The sequence below is a fragment of the Physella acuta genome, unplaced genomic scaffold, assembly GCF_028476545.2.
Source record: "Physella acuta isolate Inbredline_101_S28 unplaced genomic scaffold, ASM2847654v3 ptg001040l, whole genome shotgun sequence".
Classification (NCBI taxonomy): Eukaryota; Metazoa; Mollusca; class Gastropoda; family Physidae; genus Physella; species Physella acuta.
The window spans coordinates 347,172-368,238 of NW_026732557.1; positions in this window are offsets into that span (position 1 = coordinate 347,172).

A 21,067-nucleotide genomic window follows, 5' to 3' on the forward strand; every position below is an offset into this window, starting at 1 on the left:
CTGGGGACAGGAGATATGGCAAGTCGTGGAGATGCCTAAAGCAGCAGGTGGCCCCTTTAAGATAAGACCCATCGATCACGCCAAACCGGATCGGTGGGCGAATATTGCTCAATTAAAGAAATATTGGAATAGGCAAGAAGAGCAAGTACACACAAGGAAATCCAAGACAATTAGGGAACCGGAAACTATAACGGTAATTCACATACCCATCCCGGAACCATATCACCATCATCAGAACAACCGCGATACACAAGTGGAGGATAACGGCAACAATGAGGATCCCGGTCCCTCCAGAAGCAGAGAGACGGTAGACCATCAGATAAGTGGTCCGCGGAGAAGTTTAAGGAACAGAAGGAATACGAAATTTTTTGTCAGCAACCATCAATTCTTTCATGGTCGCGCTGGTATGAAAACAGACTGTTCAAAAAGCTATAAAAGTGAACTGGTGAAGGCACCAAATGGAAAGGGTGGATGTGAATTCTAGAACTGTTTTGTGTCTCAGGAAGATGATGTAGAGACAGTTGATATGTGAAATAGGTATAACTGTCAATCGTATACGAATGGAACGTCGTGGATAGTGAGTGGAACAATACATTTTTTTACGATGATGCGATGGACATTTAGGAAGTGCACCTGCCAGGCGTTGTTTGTGGTTGAAAACACACAAAAAAAGCAGGGGTGGATGTAACTGGGGTAGGCCTAACTACCAGTTACAAATGATAACGAACGAGAAGCCGAGACACGGTGTTGGTCTGATGCAACCGATAACAGGTGGCTTATTGGGTCGGGCTGATAACAACCTCAAAGCCAATGCGTGCTATTTTGGGAAACGGTATTCAGACGGCCTGTCAACTTTGATGGATAGGACGCAGATGTTATTTTACGGTCTGTACGTTTGAACTACGCAACTGGTGGTCGGAGATCGAGTACAAGTATCGATTACGGAGGAATACAAGTACGGAGACGAGTACGGATACAAGGCATAAATAGGAGGGCACGGCAGGACTCGTTCTCTCTCTTCCGTCGTCGTCGCTTGCTTTAGATCAGTCAGTCTGGGTGACATACCCAAGTTGGTTATATTGTGTTAAGAAGGACAATAGACATGTGGATTCAGTTATATGAAGCCTAGTGAGGACTGTTAGGGGGTCAGTTGATTCAGACTATTATTGTGAAAAATCTCTGTTGATTCATTGTGTTATATTGAAACATTTCTTGATTCATGTAATAAAAGGATCAATAGCGAACCTGCATCTTCGAGTCTTTCTACTGTAGTCGATGTTGTGTAGCATGAGTGGTTCAACTCGTTACAATTGGCGTTGTCGGGCAGGATAGACTCGGGAAAGGTCACATTGGGCGTTGCGAACAGGATAGATGCAACTAGCCTAGGTCACATATATATATATATATATATATATATATATATATATATATATATATATATATATATATATATATATATATATATATATAGGCCTATATATAAATATTGATATATATACATATAGACAAATATATATATATAATATGTATATATATATATATATATATATATATATATATATATATATATATATATATATACATTTATAAATGTATATACGAATACATATAGACATAAATATATATATATATATATATATATATATATATATATATATATATATATATATATATATATATATATATATATATATATATATATATATATATATATATTAAATCAGATATTTATGATTTATTGTTGTATAGTAAATCTATTTTTCCCTAAACCTCGCAATTTCCATGTAATTGACCAATTACTCGCCGTGTTTAGTCCGTGTTTTGAGCTATATTTGACCACTCTACCATTACGTCAAGCTCCGCCATTTTTCATTATGAGCGATGTGCCAATGCCGGGCTGGGCTCTAGTTTTATAACCGCGGTAATGGCAGCGTTCGTCCATCGATCTAATTGCAGGCCGGCACGGTGATTGATTCCATTACACAATCATCGATGGATCAAGGTTGTTGTTGACCACGCCCACTCGCCCGGCTCTGGTAACCGGTCTTATCAATCAGTTATATCAGATTTAATGGGTGGTTTAATTACATTAGGGTCGTGACTTCTGAACCGTGTTACGGCACAACGCAATGTTTTTTTGTTAATGGGTTGGCTGGGAGTGGAGATGTACTTAAGATGGGTGAGTCCTTACCTACATAACAGTTGGAGAGATGGTACTTGCGCTGACTGATCACTGCTAAGTGCGATTAGTTTAGAGAGGTAAATGATATTTTGTATAGCGATGGGGGGGGGGGGGGGTGGAACTACCTTAGTGTTGTGAGGGACTACCCTGATGTTGTGAGGGACTACCCTGGTGGTGCGAGGTTGTGTGGGTTTACTCTGGTGTTGTGAGGATGTGTGGGACTACCCTGGTGTTGTGAGGGTGTGTGGGACTACCCTTGTGTTGTGAGGGTGTGAGGGACTACCCTGGTGTTGTGAGGGTGTGAGGGACTACCCTGGTGTTGTGAGGGTGTGAGGGACTACCCTGGTGTTGTGAGGGTGTGAGGGACTACACTAGTGTTGTGAGGGTGTGAGGGACTACCCTGGTGTTGTGAGGGTGTGAGTGACTACCCTGGTGTTGTGAGGGTGTGAGGGACTACCCTGGTGTTGTGAGGGTGTGAGGGACTACCCTGTGTTGTGAGGGTGTGAGGGACTACCCTAGTGTTGTGAGGGTGTGAGGGACTACCCTAGTGTTGTGAGGGTGTGAGAGACTACACTAGTGTTGTGAAGGTGTGAGGGACTACCCTGGTGTTGTGAGGGTGTGAGGGACTACCCTGGTGTTGTGAGGGTCTACTCTGGTGTTGTGAGGGTGTGAGGGACTACCCTGATGTTGTGAGGGTGTGAGGGACTACCCTGGTGTTGTGAGGGACTACCCTGGTGTTGTGAGGGTCTACTCTGGTGTTGTGAGGGTGTGAGGGTCTACTCTGGTGTTGTGAGGGTGTGAGGGACTACTCTGGTGTTGTGAGGGTGTGAGGGACTACTCTAGTGTTGTGAGGGTGTGAGGGACTACCCTGGTGTTGTGTGGGACTACCCTAGTGTTGTGAGGTTGTGAGGGTCTACTCTGGTGTTGTGAGGGTCTACTCTGGTGTTGTGAGGGTGTGAGGGACTACCCTGGTGTTGTGAGGGTGTGAGGGACTACCCTGGTGTTGTGAGGGTGTGAGGGACTACCCTGGTGTTCTGAGGGTGTGAGAGACTACCCTGGTGTTGTATGAGGGACTACCCTGGTGTTGTGAGGGTGTGAGGGACTATCCTGGTGTGAGGGTGTGAGGGACTACCCTGGTGTTTGTGAGGGTGTGAGGTTCTACCCTGATGTTGTGAGGTTGAGGGACTACCCTGGTGTTGTGAGGGACTACCCTTGTGTTGTGATGGTGTGAGGGACTACCCTAGTGTTGTGAGGGTGTGAGGGACTACCCTGGTGTTGTGAGGGTGTGAGGGACTACCCTGGTGTTGTGATGGTGTGAGGGACTACCCTGGTGTTATGAGGGTGTGAGGGACTACCCTGGTGTTGTGAGGGGAGGGTGTGAGGGACTACCCTGGTGTTGTGAGGGACTACCCTTGTGTTGTGAGGGTGTGAGGGACTATCCTGGTGTTGTGAGGGTGTGAGGGACTACCCTGGTGTTGTGATGGTGTGAGGGACTACCCTAGTGTTGTGAGGGTGTGAGGGACTACCCTGGTGTTGTGAGGGTGTGGGAGACTACCCTGGTGTTGTGAGGGTGTGAGGGACTACCGAGATGTTGTGAGGGTGTGAGGGACTACCCTAGTGTTGTGAGGGACTACCCTAGTGTTGTGAGGGTGTGAGGGACTACCCTAGTGTTGTGAGGGTGTGAGGGACTATCCTAGTGTTGTGAGGGTGTGAGGGACTACCCTAGTGTTGTGAGGGTGTGAGGGACTACACTAGTGTTGTGAGGATGTGAGGGACTACCCTAGTGTTGTGAGGGTGTGAGGGACTACCCTAGTGTTGTGAGGGTGTGAGGGACTACCCTAGTGTTGTGAGGGTGTGAGGGACTACCCTGGTGTTGTGAGTGTGTGAGGGACTACCCTGGTGTTGTGAGTGTGTTAGAGACTAACCTGGTGTGAGGGTGTATGTAACTACTCTGGTGTTGTGAGGGTGTGAGGGACTACACTAGTGTTGTGAGGGTGTGAGGGACTACCCTAGTGTTGTGAGGGTGTGAGGGACTACCCTAGTGTTGTGAGGGTGTGAGGGACTACCCTAGTGTTGTGAGGGTGTGAGGGACTACCCTAGTGTTGTGAGGGTGTGAGGGACTACCCTGGTGTTGTGAGGGTGTGAGGGACTACCCTGGTGTTGTGAGGGTGTGTGAGACTACACTAGTGTTGTGAAGGTGTGAGGGACTACCCTAGTGTTGTGAGGGTGTGAGGGACTACCCTAGTGTTGTGAGGGTGTGAGGGACTACCCTGGTGTTGTGAGTGTGTGAGGGACTACCCTGGTGTTGTGAGTGTGTTAGAGACTAACCTGGTGTGAGGGTGTATGTAACTACTCTGGTGTTGTGAGGGTGTGAGGGACTACACTAGTGTTGTGAGGGTGTGAGGGACTACCCTAGTGTTGTGAGGGTGTGAGGGACTACCCTAGTGTTGTGAGGGTGTGAGGGACTACCCTAGTGTTGTGAGGGTGTGAGGGACTACCCTAGTGTTGTGAGGGTGTGAGGGACTACCCTGGTGTTGTGAGGGTGTGAGGGACTACCCTGTGTTGTGAGGGTGTGAGGGACTACCCTGGTGTTGTGAGGGTGTGAGGGACTACCCTGTGTTGTGAGGGTGTGAGGGACTACCCTGTGTTGTGAGGGTGTGAGGGACTACCCTAGTGTTGTGAGGGTGTGAGGGACTACCCTAGTGTTGTGAGGGTGTGAGAGGATATCCAGATGTTGTGAGGGTGTGTGAGACTACACTAGTGTTGTGAAGGTGTGAGGGACTACCCTGGTGTTGTGAGGGTGTGAGGGACTACCCTGGTGTTGTGAGGGTCTACTCTGGTGTTGTGAGGGTGTGAGGGACTACCCTGATGTTGTGAGGGTGTGAGGGACTACCCTGGTGTTGTGAGGGACTACCCTGGTGTTGTGAGGGTCTACTCTGGTGTTGTGAGGGTGTGAGGGTCTACTCTGGTGTTGTGAGGGTGTGAGGGACTACTCTGGTGTTGTGAGGGTGTGAGGGACTACTCTAGTGTTGTGAGGGTGTGAGGGACTACCCTGATGTTGTGTGGGACTACCCTAGTGTTGTGAGGTTGTGAGGGTCTACTCTGGTGTTGTGAGGGTCTACTCTGGTGTTGTGAGGGTGTGAGGGACTACCCTGGTGTTGTGAGGGTGTGAGGGACTACCCTGGTGTTGTGAGGGTGTGAGGGACTACCCTGGTGTTCTGAGGGTGTGAGAGACTACCCTGGTGTTGTGTGAGGGACTACCCTGGTGTTGTGAGGGTGTGAGGGACTATCCTGGTGTTGTGAGGGTGTGAGGGACTACCCTGGTGTTGTGAGGTGTGAGGGACTACCCTGGTGTTGTGAGGGACTACCCTTGTGTTGTGATGGTGTGAGGGACTACCCTAGTGTTGTGAGGGTGTGAGGGACTACCCTGGTGTTGTGAGGGTGTGAGGGACTACCCTGGTGTTGTGATGGTGTGAGGGACTACCATGGTGTTATGAGGGTGTGAGGGACTACCCTGGTGTTGTGAGGGTGTGAGGGACTACCCTGGTGTTGTGAGGGTGTGAGGGACTACCCTAGTGTTGTGAGGGTGTGAGGGACTACCCTGGTGTTGTGAGGGTGTGAGGGACTATCCTGGTGTTGTGAGGGTGTGAGGGACTACCGAGATGTTGTGAGGGTGTGAGGGACTACCCTAGTGTTGTGAGGGACTACCCTAGTGTTGTGAGGGTGTGAGGGACTACCCTAGTGTTGTGAGGGTGTGAGGGACTACCCTAGTGTTGTGAGGGTGTGAGGGACTACCCTAGTGTTGTGAGGGTGTGAGGGACTACACTAGTGTTGTGAGGATGTGAGGGACTACCCTAGTGTTGTGAGGGTGTGAGGGACTACCCTAGTGTTGTGAGGGTGTGAGGGACTACCCTAGTGTTGTGAGGGTGTGAGGGACTACCCTGGTGTTGTGAGTGTGTGAGGGACTACCCTGGTGTTGTGAGTGTGTTAGAGACTAACCTGGTGTGAGGGTGTATGTAACTACTCTGGTGTTGTGAGGGTGTGAGGGACTACACTAGTGTTGTGAGGGTGTGAGGGACTACCCTAGTGTTGTGAGGGTGTGAGGGACTACCCTAGTGTTGTGAGGGTGTGAGGGACTACCCTAGTGTTGTGAGGGTGTGAGGGACTACCCTAGTGTTGTGAGGGTGTGAGGGACTACCCTGGTGTTGTGAGGGTGTGAGGGACTACCCTGTGTTGTGAGGGTGTGAGGGACTACCCTGGTGTTGTGAGGGTGTGAGGGACTACCCTGTGTTGTGAGGGTGTGAGGGACTACCCTGTGTTGTGAGGGTGTGAGGGACTACCCTAGTGTTGTGAGGGTGTGAGGGACTACCCTGGTGTTGTGAGTGTGTTAGAGACTAACCTGGTGTGAGGGTGTAAGTAACTACTCTGGTGTTGTGAGGGTGAGAGGGACTACCCTGGTGTTGTGAGGGTGTGAGGGACTACACTAGTGTTGTGAGGGACTACCCTGGTGTTGTGAGGGTGTGAGGGACTACACTAGTGTTGTGAGGGACTACCCTGGTGTTGTGAGGGTGTGAGGGACTACACTAGTGTTGTGAGGGACTACCCTGGTGTTGTGAGGGTGTGAGGAACTACACTAGTGTTGTGAGGGACTACCCTGGTGTTGTGAGGGTGTGAGGGACTACCCTAGTGTTGTGAGGGTGTGAGGGACTACCGAGATGTTGTGAGGGTGTGTGAGACTACCCTGGTGTTGTGAGGGACTACCCTAGTGTTGTGAAGGTGTGAGGGACTACCCTGGTGTTGTGAGGGACTACCCTAGTGTTGTGAGGGTGTGAGGGACTACCCAGGTGTTGTGAGGGTGTGAGGGACTACCCTGGTGTTGTGAGGGGAGGGTGTGAGGGACTACCCTGGTGTTGTGAGGGGAGGGTGTGAGGGACTACCCTGGTGTTGTGAGGGACTACCCTTGTGTTGTGAGGGTGTGAGGGACTAACCTGGTGTTGTGAGGGTGTGAGGGACTACCCTGGTGTTGTGAGGGACTACCCTTGTGTTGTGAGGGTGTGAGGGGACTAACCTGGTGTTGTGAGGGTGTGAGGGACTACCCTGGTGTTGTGAGGGGAGGGTGTGAGGGACTACCCTTGTGTTGTGAGGGTGTGAGGGACTACCCTGGTGTTGTGAGGGTGTGAGGGACTACCCTGGTGTTTTGAGATTGTGAGGGACTACCCTGATGTTGTGAGATTGTGAGGGACTACCCTGGTGTTGTGAGGGTGTGAGGGACTAAACTGGTGTTGTGAGGGTACGATGCACTACCCTCTCTTCTCTATACGCAAACATAAACATTCTGTTATGGTACATCATCACAGAAATATATAAACACCCCTCGTCTACCATTTTGAATATTTGAATATTAAGTTTTGAAAATCATACTTATTTTATATCTACTCACAGTTACAAGTCGCGACAAAAACTAGTAATCTCCCCCCCCCCCCCCCACACACACACCCTTCAAAAACAACAATCAGAAAATCAAACATAAAAACAACGTACTTAAATCACACACTAATCTCACTGCAGTTGTTACAAATATACCCTGAAGGGGTTGACTCCAAAAAAAAAAAAACGATTTATTTTATTTTTCTTAAAGAAAGTTCAAAAACCCATGCAGACTAAATAACTACCTGTGTCAACTCTTGAACTGAACCACATCGATTCCCTGCAGTCTTTATCTACTCACTCTCGTGTTAAATCTACTTTTAAACTTTCATAATACGGTTTTTCATTTGTGTTATATTTTTTCAATACCTCGCCAATTAACAGTTAGTCTATGTTTACCGGTTGGTCTATGTTTAAATAAAAAGCCCTCCGGTGATTCGTGAAACTGTTTCTGTAAAATTGCACCGTGTGAGTTGTTATTAGAACCCAGTTGCCGGGGTGTTTTAGTAGTCGAACACCGTCTCTGTAATTACGCCATAGATTCAATCGTCAAATTTTAACACTACGGCCTGAAGTCGTTTTTTTTTATCATTACTTGTATGTAGCTGGTGGCGAAATGTACTTTGTCGATTGGTGGGCGAGGCTGAGTTGTCTCTCACAAGTAACGATTACTGCGCAGTCCTTAAGTATCGGTTTTTTAAATCCCAACCAACTCCCCATTATTTTTTTTTTAAATTAGATTTTAAACTAATAATTAATTAGTTAGGTGTATTATCGATAGATTTGAAGAGGTTAAGCCGTGGTTTTCTTGGGTACTGTTAGGTCGATTAAAATTATGATTCGATCACTTGTTTATTCCGATACCAGTACTCAGAGGCATAGCGACCCTTCTCGGCGCCCGGGGACAAACTGTCATATTGGCGCCCCCCTCGGGAACAACATTTCAATTTCCGATTTCCACCACCCCCCTCAAACTTTCAATTTGCAACCCCTTTCAAACTTTCAATTTGCACCCCCCCCCCCCCCATCAAGCTTTCAATTTGCACACACCCCCCTCCCCACATATTTATTTTTATATGTATAATGCAAAACTGCAGCTAAAATGATATTTTAATTGGTTCTTACAACCCATTTTGGCGCCCCCCAAGGTCGGCGCCCGGGGACATATGTACCCCCCCTCCCGCCTCTGCCAGTACTTCAATCACTATACTAACACCAACACTAACTATCAAATAAACATTATACAAAACCCGAAAACTGATATTAACTATATCCCTCAAAACCTAACACTTACTTTAAACATAGTCTTTAAAACGAATCTTTAACATATCCATCAATTCTTACCCTAAATATATCCAATGAACCTAACCTTAGATATATTCCCCTAAACATAACCATTTACCAACGATTGCTACCAAACTTAATCCTTAACCTAAACCTAGATCATAAACCTATCTGTTAAATCAATAATAATATCCTCTAACGCTAACCCTATCAGAATCCTCTAAACTTAAATATAACCTGATCTCATAACATTTCTAAGATATCTTTTTTTAATCAAAAGTGTGACGTCACAATATAGGAACGTTTCCCTCCCCCTTAATTACACATCGTCACAAAATTACGGACCCCTCCCCCCACACACACACTCCCCCCTGTGAGATGGAAGTTATGTATATATGACCCCATATCTCTTAAGCTTAACATAAAAACGTAGTTAATAACATTAGTTACTTGTGGTTGTCAGTGCAGTTAACCTATAAAAATATTTCCTTGTACATTAAAAAAAGAACATTATAATTTCTTACATTTACAGTTTTATCTAGGCATCCAGGTTTTTCAAAAACCAAATTCGCAAACACGCTGTTAAAATAAAAGAAGAAACATATTTCGAATTTATCTGTTAAAATTCTCACAAATTACAGGGTTATTACATTTATTTTTTGAAGGCATTTAAGAGTAGTTTTTTGCGGTTATTAAAAACTAATTAATTTAAAATTGAATGGGGATAATTGGGATAAAAATATGCTCCGTGATCGAAAGGGATAAACTTTGAATTTCCTCCATCTAAGAGGGAAAAGGATGTTCATCAAAATTACAATTACACGTTTCCAATCGCAAAAATAAAATTTCTTGAATTTTTCGTTTAATTTGAAAATAATTAACATCATTAAGAATTTTAATCAATTAAACAAATTTCGATTGCTGGTGTAAAAATTCGAAAGTAATTATGGAATTTATAAGTAATTGCTTTTCATTTTATTTTCAAATGTAGCCCTATTTACGTCTTATTTTATTATTTTATTTTTTTGCTTAGAAAGTTCATAACTTCTATCTCGTGTTCGTATTCTAAAGTTAAAGCTTGGTGTTGTAGGGTGCTTGAATCATCTATAAAATCGTGTGCTGATATTCGATTTTTGATTCATTTTCACATAACATCGTATATATATATATATATATATATATATATATATATATATATATATATATATATATATATATATATTATATATATATATATATATATATATATATATATATATTTACATATATATATATATATTTACATATATATGTAGGTATATATATATATATACATTAGCATGTCTGAAGAATCTGAAGCAAAAATCTATATGCCACTAACCCTCCTGCCATAGTGCCCTCTGGTTTACAACCACTACCACTTACCTGGCGTGTAACTAACAGTCTGCCAGTTAAGCGTGGCCCCAGCACGGGCTTACAATTAACAGCTCCCCCCCCCCCTCCCCCGTTGTGCCGGGGACCCAATAAAACCTCAGCCCAGTCCCGCGGAACAAACGCCATAATTAGCCATCAATTTGCCCCCGTTTTGTTTTATTATTACCGTCTCCCCGTGGTTTAATATTGTGGGAAGATATGCAGGGGACGTCACTCAGGGGGCAGCGACCCGGTGATTACCACCCATTAGCGTTTTACCAGTTAATTCGTGGAATTAATTCGTGAGAATTAATTCTGTTAAACTTCTCATAACCTTTTTTTTCTCCTTTCTTCGTTGAAGTAAAGATGAATAAATACAACACTTGGATCCACTGTTCCATTGTCCCGTTGTCCCAGATGTAGGATTTCGTCGAAGGCTTGAATTATCAACGTTTTGAAATCAGGGAGGGTTTCTATAGTAACAGCAGAAATTGTATACAGTGAATTGTTTCGCAAGTTTGAATTGAGTTTACTGTTCCGTGTCTATACATGTGTATTGATAAGAAAAACAAATATTGAACACATATCAACATTATCTTTTCTTTGTGCCCAAGACACATGGGGCCGTCGCAGAAAGCCCCCCTCCACTTTTGTCGGTCTCCGGCAATTTTCCTGGCAGTCCCCCATGACAGTCCTGCCTCTGCCAGATGCTTCCTCGCAGTCTCCCTTGACCTCTGCTTTCTTTTTCCTTGAGGCGTCCACTTTAACTCCATTCCTACAGAATTCATTCTTAAGACTTCCCCCATCCAACGCCATCTTTTTTTTCAATTTTTAACACCCCTAGTATTCTATCATTGGCGATAGTGTTAGGTCAGTGTATACCTTTTATCCTTCGCGAGCACTTAGTTTGTAAAGAGTCCAGTGATCTGTTGGTGGCTGTTATTATATTCCAGCATTCGCTGCCATACAGTAAGACGTTAAGGACATTACTTTTGAAAAGACTACAGCGTAAATAAAACCTGATCGTATTCTTTGATTGAAGATCAAATTACCTGTAAAATTTATTTTTCTTTTATTTCATGGTTTGACAATTCATATTCAAATCATACATATTGTTACCAGCTAACAACGCTTCGTTTCTTTGTGTGTTAATATTTAATTTAAAAAACAAATGGTAAGAAAATCTATTGCAAGAGCACACAAAAAATGTCAACTCCAGTCCTTTTACTGCAATACGTTTAGCAAATGTTTAAAATAAATTTCAAAAAGTGAGAAACGCGAGCTAAAACACAGTTTTTTAAATCAATGCATGTAGGTTAGTTATTTCAAATTACTCTCCCATCTAACAAAACGCGGGCTGTTAATTCAATCAATACACGACGCCATTAAAACTAAAAATAACAGCGAACTACCTGCAAGTATAGACTGGAAGCTCCACCATTCCCAGGTACAACACCACGCAGACGATCCCCTCTCTATAGAACAATCGTCGTCGTCAGACCCTCCCCGATTAAGCGACATCATAAAAAACAATTATACAACCCCACAAAGAGAAATCCTGGTAAATATCCATTATCGCGCTCTTCCTAAGATAATGCCCGACCCCCTCGCCAATTATCAATGGAGACCTAGAATTTGTTTTAAGAGAACTTCGTCAATACAGTAGTCACAATGTGCCAAGGAGATTTTTTTTTCAAGGGACGAGAAATTCGCGAAATTGAATTTTAAAAAAGAGATTGCTTGCAATTTTTAATTATACTTATTTTTGGACGTTTTGCGTATGCGATTTTTGTGAGTGTTTTAAAATGAAAATTCTGATGATTTAACTGTGATTTTAGACTAATTTCCGAAATGAATCTATACTCGCGTTTCAATCGCAAAGAATTAAGATTTTTTGCACTAGCAAAAGATGCGCTATAATAAATTTACAGCGTTTAAATTATGTTTAAAGACGATAGTCATCCTTTCATCAGTTTATCTTCACTGGTAAATACTGTAGCAGATGCCCTAGAGTTAGAACCACCCTTGTAAGTCAAAATATTGTGCTGTGTATGAACAGGTTCAACATGAGAACCACCTTTGTAAGTCAGCATTATGTACTGTGTGCATATGTTCAACATAAGAACCACCCTTGTAAATCAAATGTATGGTGTAAGCTTGCTGTTTGCAGGCAGGATCAGCAACTAGATATGATCCCTTAACTAGTTTGGAGATAAAGTTGTTTCAATTTAGGTTGACGTACACTCGCTATAGAGGGTATATATATATATATATATATATATATATATATATATATATATATATATATATATATATATATATATATATATATGAATTTTCATCTAAGTGTATTCATATATGAATTAGAAATGAGGTGTGGGACTACTGCAAGAAGATTCTGCACAAATTGAACCCTGTAAACAATTGAATATATCTACATGCAGCAACCCCAGACACAAAGGATCTCGCCTGAATAAAAAAAACTCCTGTTGTTGGCACATGAACACCAGACGCTATTGTTTCTATTCCATTAGACCGGTGTCTAATGCTATTGTTGCCAGGTTCAGTGGACGATTCAGATAACCATATTAACGTATCAGTTACTTTGAATATGGGAAGGGTGAAGTCTGTATGTTTTGTCTATGAAAATAAAAAGTTCAGCGAGTTCTCGAAAAACTAGAACATCCTTCGTTTGTTTCTGTCTTGCTTAACAACTGCATGATGTATTAGATTTTTTATTTAATTATTTTCAATTTGTTTCGTGTATTTAAATACTAATTGTACTGGAAATTTAAGCTGATCGTATAATTGAGAACTGTTGGCTTTAAATATATAGTGATACTTAAAAATTAAGGTATAAGGTTAAAATAATTTCAGGAAAAATGAGCAAGCTACAAAAAATTATAAAATCTTCTTTTGTACAATTATAGTTTCCCAAAGCCGTAATTAAGTTATCGTACCATTTTAAATTAATTCAAGTTTAATTAATCAGTTTTTTAATGTTAGGGGCTTTATAAATCATGTTAGTTTAATTCTCTAGACATAGTTTTGTTCTATACGCTGTTCAGCAGCTTCTAGTAGTAACAGACGTTCGTAAGTTTCTAACTCGTGGTATAGAGAACAAACAATATCAAAGGGGGAAGGTGATGGTATAGAGAGCAAACAATATCAAAGGGGGAAGGTGATGGTATAGAGAGCAAACAATATCAAAGGGGGAAGGTGATGGTATAGAGAGCAAACAATATCAAAGGGGGGAGGTGATGGTATAGAGAGCAAACAATATCAAAGGGGGGGGTGATGGGATAGAGAACAAACAATATCAAATGAGGGAGGTGATGGCTGCTGTCCCCATCTATCGAGTCTCATCTGATCGGGAACAAAATAATGGTAAACAGAACAAATAAAGCCAACAAACATTAAGGAAAAAGCTCATTATATATATATATATATATATATATATATATATATATATATATATATATATATATATATATATATATATACAGTCAAGACATTAGTAATACAAACAGACTGCTAGATTTTTTATACATATTTCCCAAAACTTACCCAATACTCTGCTTTGTTTTCAAGATTTTTTATAAAAGCATAAACCACATAGGCCTATATTACACTTACCAAATGAGGCAGGGGTTAGCAGTAAAAAAAATCATCGCAGTCACGATCTTAAGAATGTTTCAAAGATCATAGATCAGTGAGTCGATAACCAAATCAATTGTTGAACATGCCGCGCAACTTAAATCCCCCTCATCAAATTCGTTCATCATTTATTGTACTACAACAATACCGATACAACAATATAATGAGCTACTGACAATAGCGTGACCTATGAAAGCTGATTTTTTTTAAAATTAAAAAATCGTAGACTAACAACGACAGTTTTTTTTTATCTAACAACGACAGAAATTTCGAGAAATTTATTTTTTTTAAAACCTAGTTGAAATCAATGCCAAAGCTTTAGCATTAAAGCAGGTCTGCCCTTTCACGATGCGCCAGATCAATTTTGTCGTATTTGCTTTGTGTCTTAGCTTTTCAACTTTCCTCCGTGGCCAAAACTTGCGTAAACAGCTAGAGGATGGGTGTGATACTTATCTGTTTAATTGGTTTTAATCAAAATGTCTATAGAGTTAATATGAATGTTGCTGTGGGGTGGTGGTAGATGGCGTTGTTGCGTGATTTGAGTTTTGTATGTTAGATTCGTGTGTGAGGTATATATATATATATATATATATATATATATATATATATATATATATATATATATATATATATATATATGAGGTTAATAGGTGATATTTGTATAAGAGTTTTGTATGTCATGTTTGTGGGACTAGTGCATGTTACATTTCTATATGAATTGTATATGTAATGTCGTATATGAGATTTGTATGTGATATTTGTATATGCGTTTTGTTGATAAGTTTTGTATGTCATGTTTGTATAACTTATATTTGTGACGTTTGTATTAAGTGTTTTAAATGTGATGTCGTACATGGATTTTGTATGCGGTGTTTGTATATGAGTTTTGTATGTGGCGTCGTATATGCCAGACCCCCTCCCCCCAGCCCCCCCCCGTTTGTCACGACACTGAGCTTAACCCACCCCCACCCCCTACTAATAATTAATCCGTTGTTTGTTTTTTTAAAGAAATATCATGTGTTTCATCAATATTGTTTTCTTATAAGAAATGAAATACATACGCTGTGTAAGACGTCTATGCCTCAATCTTCTTCTAACACAAGGTCACAATGATCCAAAACCTTCCACCACCCTCCAGTATTGTGTGTGAAGTCACACGTGCACACCCTATTCTCCCTTGTCACGCATCGTCACCAGAACTCTCACCCTCCCCCCCCTACTGTGTGTGACGTAACAAGTCTCCACCCACGTCACACGGCCTCACAACAATAACAAATGTGTATGGTGTCACCGATTGACGGCACTTATAATGACTTTGATATCATCGCGTTTAATTCTAGATATCGTGATTTTGATACTACGCTAAACAAACGCACAGTCAAGTCGACTAATATTTATGGTTTACCATCAACCGTAAAAAAAAAGATAATAATTCGACCATTTCTCAACCACTTTTTCGACCACCACCACCAATCCTCTATCAAATATCAGTCTGTGAATAATTCAGACCAGCGCCTCACGTTACAGCTTTGTGTGATTGCTCCACATAGCGGACTTTAGTTGAACTCTATTGTTTTAGCGTCGTGTCGGAGATCAAAACAGCAACGGTTCCGCCCCCCGGAGGATTCGATACACTTAAACACTGACCAGCTATAGAATACAACCAACTTAGTAGCTCAGCACGTTATATTGGGGGAAAATACTAAAAACTAAAAAACGAAGATTTTATGTTTTTGTATAAAAAATAAATTCTGAAATATTTTGTTAGGAAATAATTAGAATAAATAGTGTATTGAAGGAAAACGTGGTATGTTTAAAAATTCAAATCACGAAGAAAATTACTTTAAATTAAAGTTTAATTTTTAACCCCCATACTAAATTAGAGCTCAGTATTAATAATACTATTATGTTTGAAGTTTGCTTTAAATATTTAATTCTAAATGTCGAAGAATCATTGTTTGTATGTTATATTTTTTCAATTTTTCATACACAAACAATAATATAATGATTAAAAGTTGATGTAGGTAGAAAGATGAGAAAAAATAAAATTTCTCAGTTTTGTACTATCTATTCTTACACCAGTATTTTTTTCTTACATAAAACAAATCTCATTTAGTTTATGCTAGATCTGCTAGATCTTTGGGAATTCATCTCTATCCTTTTCCAAAATCATACATTCAGATCCTTGCACCCTGGTTAGAATATGTGAAGATTGTTGTTATGGATCTTATAAAGGCATTGTTTACATCTTTCTGTTTGCTTAGGTGTATGTAGTACTCTTTAAACCATGTCTTTTCTATTTAGGCAGTTTGGTGAAGTTAAAATGTGATGTTACTATCTAATATATAAAGCTCAATTCTGTATGTAATAAGTTTGTCGTTGACATACTTCAATGGATTTAAGTGTTAGATTATTAAAGTCCTTATGGTCTAAATTTATGAGTTAAAAAATTAATATTGAAAGTTTTGGGAAATAATTTTCATTTATCAAACTGAAAGTAATAATTTTCGGCATGTTCATTAAACACAAGTTTTAAAAAAATATCATCTTTTACAAGAATTCTAATTATGTCTTTATTTAGTCCTATATCACTTACTTCCCTTTGATACATTAGGAAAACACAATTACTTCCCTTTAAAAAACCATTGCATTAGTGGAAAAGAATTTACTTTTTATTACTTTGTTTTGGTGTTGGGAAAAAAAATTACATAATTAGCGGGGATTGATCAAGTGCAAACGTTGTAGGTATTTTACGGATAAGCTTGGAGTAGTATAATTGTTTATCAAATTGAAACAGGCGCGTTCGTTTAAGAGAGTGCAAAAGACTATAAATAAGTTGGGGTACTATAGTCGTTTATTAAGCTAAAACAGGCGATTCCGCCCCGAGCTAAACTGTGAGCACTTTGCGTTTATGTTTGCGTTAGTGTTTTCTTTGTGCTTAGGTTGGGTTTGCGTTAGTGGTTGCGGTTTGATTTGGTTCGTTTTTGTTCTTTCTTTTTTCGTTTTTGTTTGTGTTTTTTCTTTGGGTTTGTATTTGTGTTTTTGGTTGGTTTTGCGTTTGGATTTGGTTTGTTTGCTTTTTCGGTTTTTTTTTGTTTTTTTGTGTTGGTATTGGTGTTTGTGGTTTTGGTTGGGTTTGTTGTTAGGTTTTTGTTTTCGTTTGTATTTGTAATTGTGTTAGCGTTATGTTTGCGTTTTGTTGTTTTGGTTTTGGTTGGTTGTGGTTTCGGTGGGCAATGCCGGGTTTATGATGATTACTAAACACACAGGTAATGGTCTTTAACAGGAAGGTTTTTCACAGAAGCCAGAGCAGGGCCTGGCCGGGACGGCTAGTATATATATATATATATATACATATATATATATATATATATATATATATATATATATATATATATATATATATAGACAAACCCACATTTACACTTACCAACAAGACCACACACCCTCCCCACATACAGAGATATACCTATTTTGATTTAATTACAGATTACATAAAGTTTTAATAGAAATACGCAGTGTTTTTTAAAATAATTTTACCTCCCCCCTCCCAAATGTTAAACAGTCACAAAAAGTTACTCCTCCCCCTCACTTTATGCGTGTAACTTCATTTATGGACGATTTGGTAAGTTGAGTAAATTGGGTCACATTTAGTAAGTTGAGTCGTACTCCGTAGTCGGTAAGCGGTCACATTTCATATCTGGTAAGCGGTTTATTTCCATATTTGTTAATTCTTCACATTCCGTATTTGGTAAGTGTTCAAATGCCATATTTGATATACGATAATTCACCTTCTATATCTGGTAAGCGATCCCTTTCCATATTTGGTCAGTTGGGTTGCAAAGTGCTAACTGGGTGTGAGGCAATACGAATCGTATCACATGATCGTGCTATTTTTATCATCCAATCACGGAATTCTATTGTCACCTGCGTCCAAAAAAAGAGTCCTAACTTTTTTTTATTTTTTCTCCAAATCCTAAAAACCGGCTCGCTCCAAAACGTGACGTCATGCTTCCATTATCTCACCAATTCATGTGAAAACGTCGAACATCTGAGCTTTCTTTAAAAAAACCTTAACACAATTTTAAAAAAAAATGATCTGGAAATTTATCACTAATAAAACGTAATTTTCTAATGATGATCGGTAATGAAGCTATCTAATGATTATGGCCAGATTCATTGTGGGTTGAATGCTGCTAGCTTAAACTTCAAATTATTATTTTGCGTCAGTTTTAAGGATATCTTAAGCATAATTATTTTAGTACATTGTTTATTCATCTAAGCAAAACTGATGTTAATTGTGTTCGAATTTCCTATATATACGATATATATATATATATATATATATATATATATATATATATATATATATATATATATATATATATATATATATATATATATATATTACACTAAGCTGTATTGTGTTGTAATAAGGAGTGTATAGACCAATTGACCTTGGCTTTAACAAGAACATCTGTTGACGAGCCATTATGTGCAATTCATTGTTTCTTTTCCAAACGACTTCCGTTTTTCCCCGGACATTTGTTTAGCTTTGAGCCTCCCTCTCGTGAAATTAATCCTGATTAACGTTTGCTCCTAATCACATCGACCACGTCCTTCACCATACCGAACTCCACTGCGATCCCTGGTCTTTTGTCCACAAATTCCAACTCCAATGAGAGAACGTATATCCCCCAGTGCAGTTTCATCAAGTTTATGTATAAGACGTGCAATTAATCGCAATGCTCGCAAAACACAATCCTCAATTAACTGTTGTTTTTAAATGAAAAAGATACGACCTATTAAGAATCCTTTTTCATCTCGAGATAAGAGAGAAAAAAATAACCGGAGGATGAAGGATCTTAGCAGGAGTTTGGTTAAGAAAACGACGGCTTCCTACAGCGAGATCGGCTCTGAATAGACAATGGCCTCCAGCGAGTTCAGAAGACTTCCAGCGTCGTTGGGTCCGTTGTTTTCTTGTTCCCCGCGCGTGCTTAACTGCAAGCATTCAACGACCTTTACGTCGTCTGCTAATAGATGACCAGGGAACTTCCCCGGCCTAACGATACACTCCCCAACACGACCAAAACCCGTCTAGGGCAATACAACATCTTCCACATGACATTCAATCAGGATCTCTCCCACAACTTGACTGCCAGCTAAACGCCAGGGATTTTTTTTTTCTTTCTTACATTTCCTCCCATACCTCATGAGGTTAAGGGGACGCTACTCCCAACTATTGTAACCTCTCTTGCTTTGAGTTAATCATCCTCAGTTTTCTCAAAGTACCCTGCGGCGCGCCATCATTAGAACACAGACCAAGCAAAGCTACCGGCTCAAGATATTCTCAACTCGCTTTGTTTTTCTACTTTTTTTTCCTAGTCGTTCATTCTCTTTCACATGTCTCCTTTATTTCTTTTTGTAACATTTTTTTAACCTAATTCCCAATTCGCTTAATTAACAAATAGCCGTTAAGCCGGAGAAACGTCGTTCTGTTAGCCCTATCTGTTTGATGTGACCGGCTCAGTGGCATTTTGATTCCTGAAAACATTCTCTCTTACAGTAACAATCATGGCATTTTGATTCACTCTTAGAGTAACAATCATGGCATTTTCATTCACTCTTACAGTAACAATCATGGCATTTTGATTCACTCTTACAGTAACAATCATGGCATTTTGATTCCTGAAAATATTCTCTCTTACAGTAACAATCATGGATATTTTGATTCACTCTTACAGTAACAATCATGGCATTTTGATTCCTGAAACCATTCTCTCTTACAGTAACAATCATGGCATTTTGATTCACTCTTAGAGTAACAATCATGGCATTTTGATTCACTTTTAGAGTAACAATCATGGCATTTTGATTCCAGAAAACATTCTCTCTTACAGTAACAATCATGGCATTTTGATTCACTCTTACAGTAACAATCATGGCATTTTGATTCACTCTTACAGTAACAATCAAGCATTTTGATTCACTCTTACAGTAACAATCATGGCATTTTGATTCACTCTTACAGTAACAATCATGGCATTTTGATTCACTCTTACAGTAACAATCATGGCATTTTGATTCACTCTTACGGTAACAATCATGGCATTTTGATTCCTGAAACCATTCTCTCTTACAGTAACAATCATGGCATTTTGATTCACTCTTACAGTAACAATCATGGCATTTTGATTCACTCTTACAGTAACAATCATGGCATTTTGATTCACTCTTACAGTAACAATCATGGCATTTTGATTCCTGAAACCATTCTCTCTTACAGTAACAATCATGGCATTTTGATTCACTCTTAGAGTAACAATCAGGGCATTTTGATTCACTCTTAGAGTAACAATCATGGCATTTTGATTCCTGAAAACATTCTCTCTTACAATAACAATCATGGCATTTTGATTCACTCTTAGAGTAACAATCATGGCATTTTGATTCACTCTTACAGTAACAATCATGGCATTTTGATTCACTCTTACAGTAACAATCATGACATTTTGATTCTCTCTTACAGTAACAATCATGGCATTTTGATTCTCTCTTACAGTAACAATCATGGCATTTTGATTCCTGAAAACATTCTCTCTTACAGTAACAATCATGGCATTTTGATTCACTCTTAGAGTAACAATCATGGCATTTTGATTCACTCTTACAGTAACAATCATGGCATTTTGATTCACTCTTACAGTAACAATCATGACATGTGATTCTCTCTTACAGTAACAATCATGGCATTTTGATTCTCTCTTACAGTAACAATCATGGCATTTTGATTCACTCTTAGAGTAACAATCATGGCATTTTGATTCACTCTTACAGTAACAATCATGACATTTTGATTCTCTCTTACAGTAACAATCATGGCATTTTGATTCTCTCTTACAGTAACAATCATGGCATTTTGATTCACTCTTAGAGTAACAATCATGGCATTTTGATTCACTCTTACAGTAACAATCATGGCATTTTGATTCACTCTTACAGTAACAATCATGACATTTTGATTCTCTCTTACAGTAACAATCATGGCATTTTGATTCTCTCTTACAGTAACAATCATGGCATTTTGATTCACTCTTAGAGTAACAATCATGGCATTTTGATTCA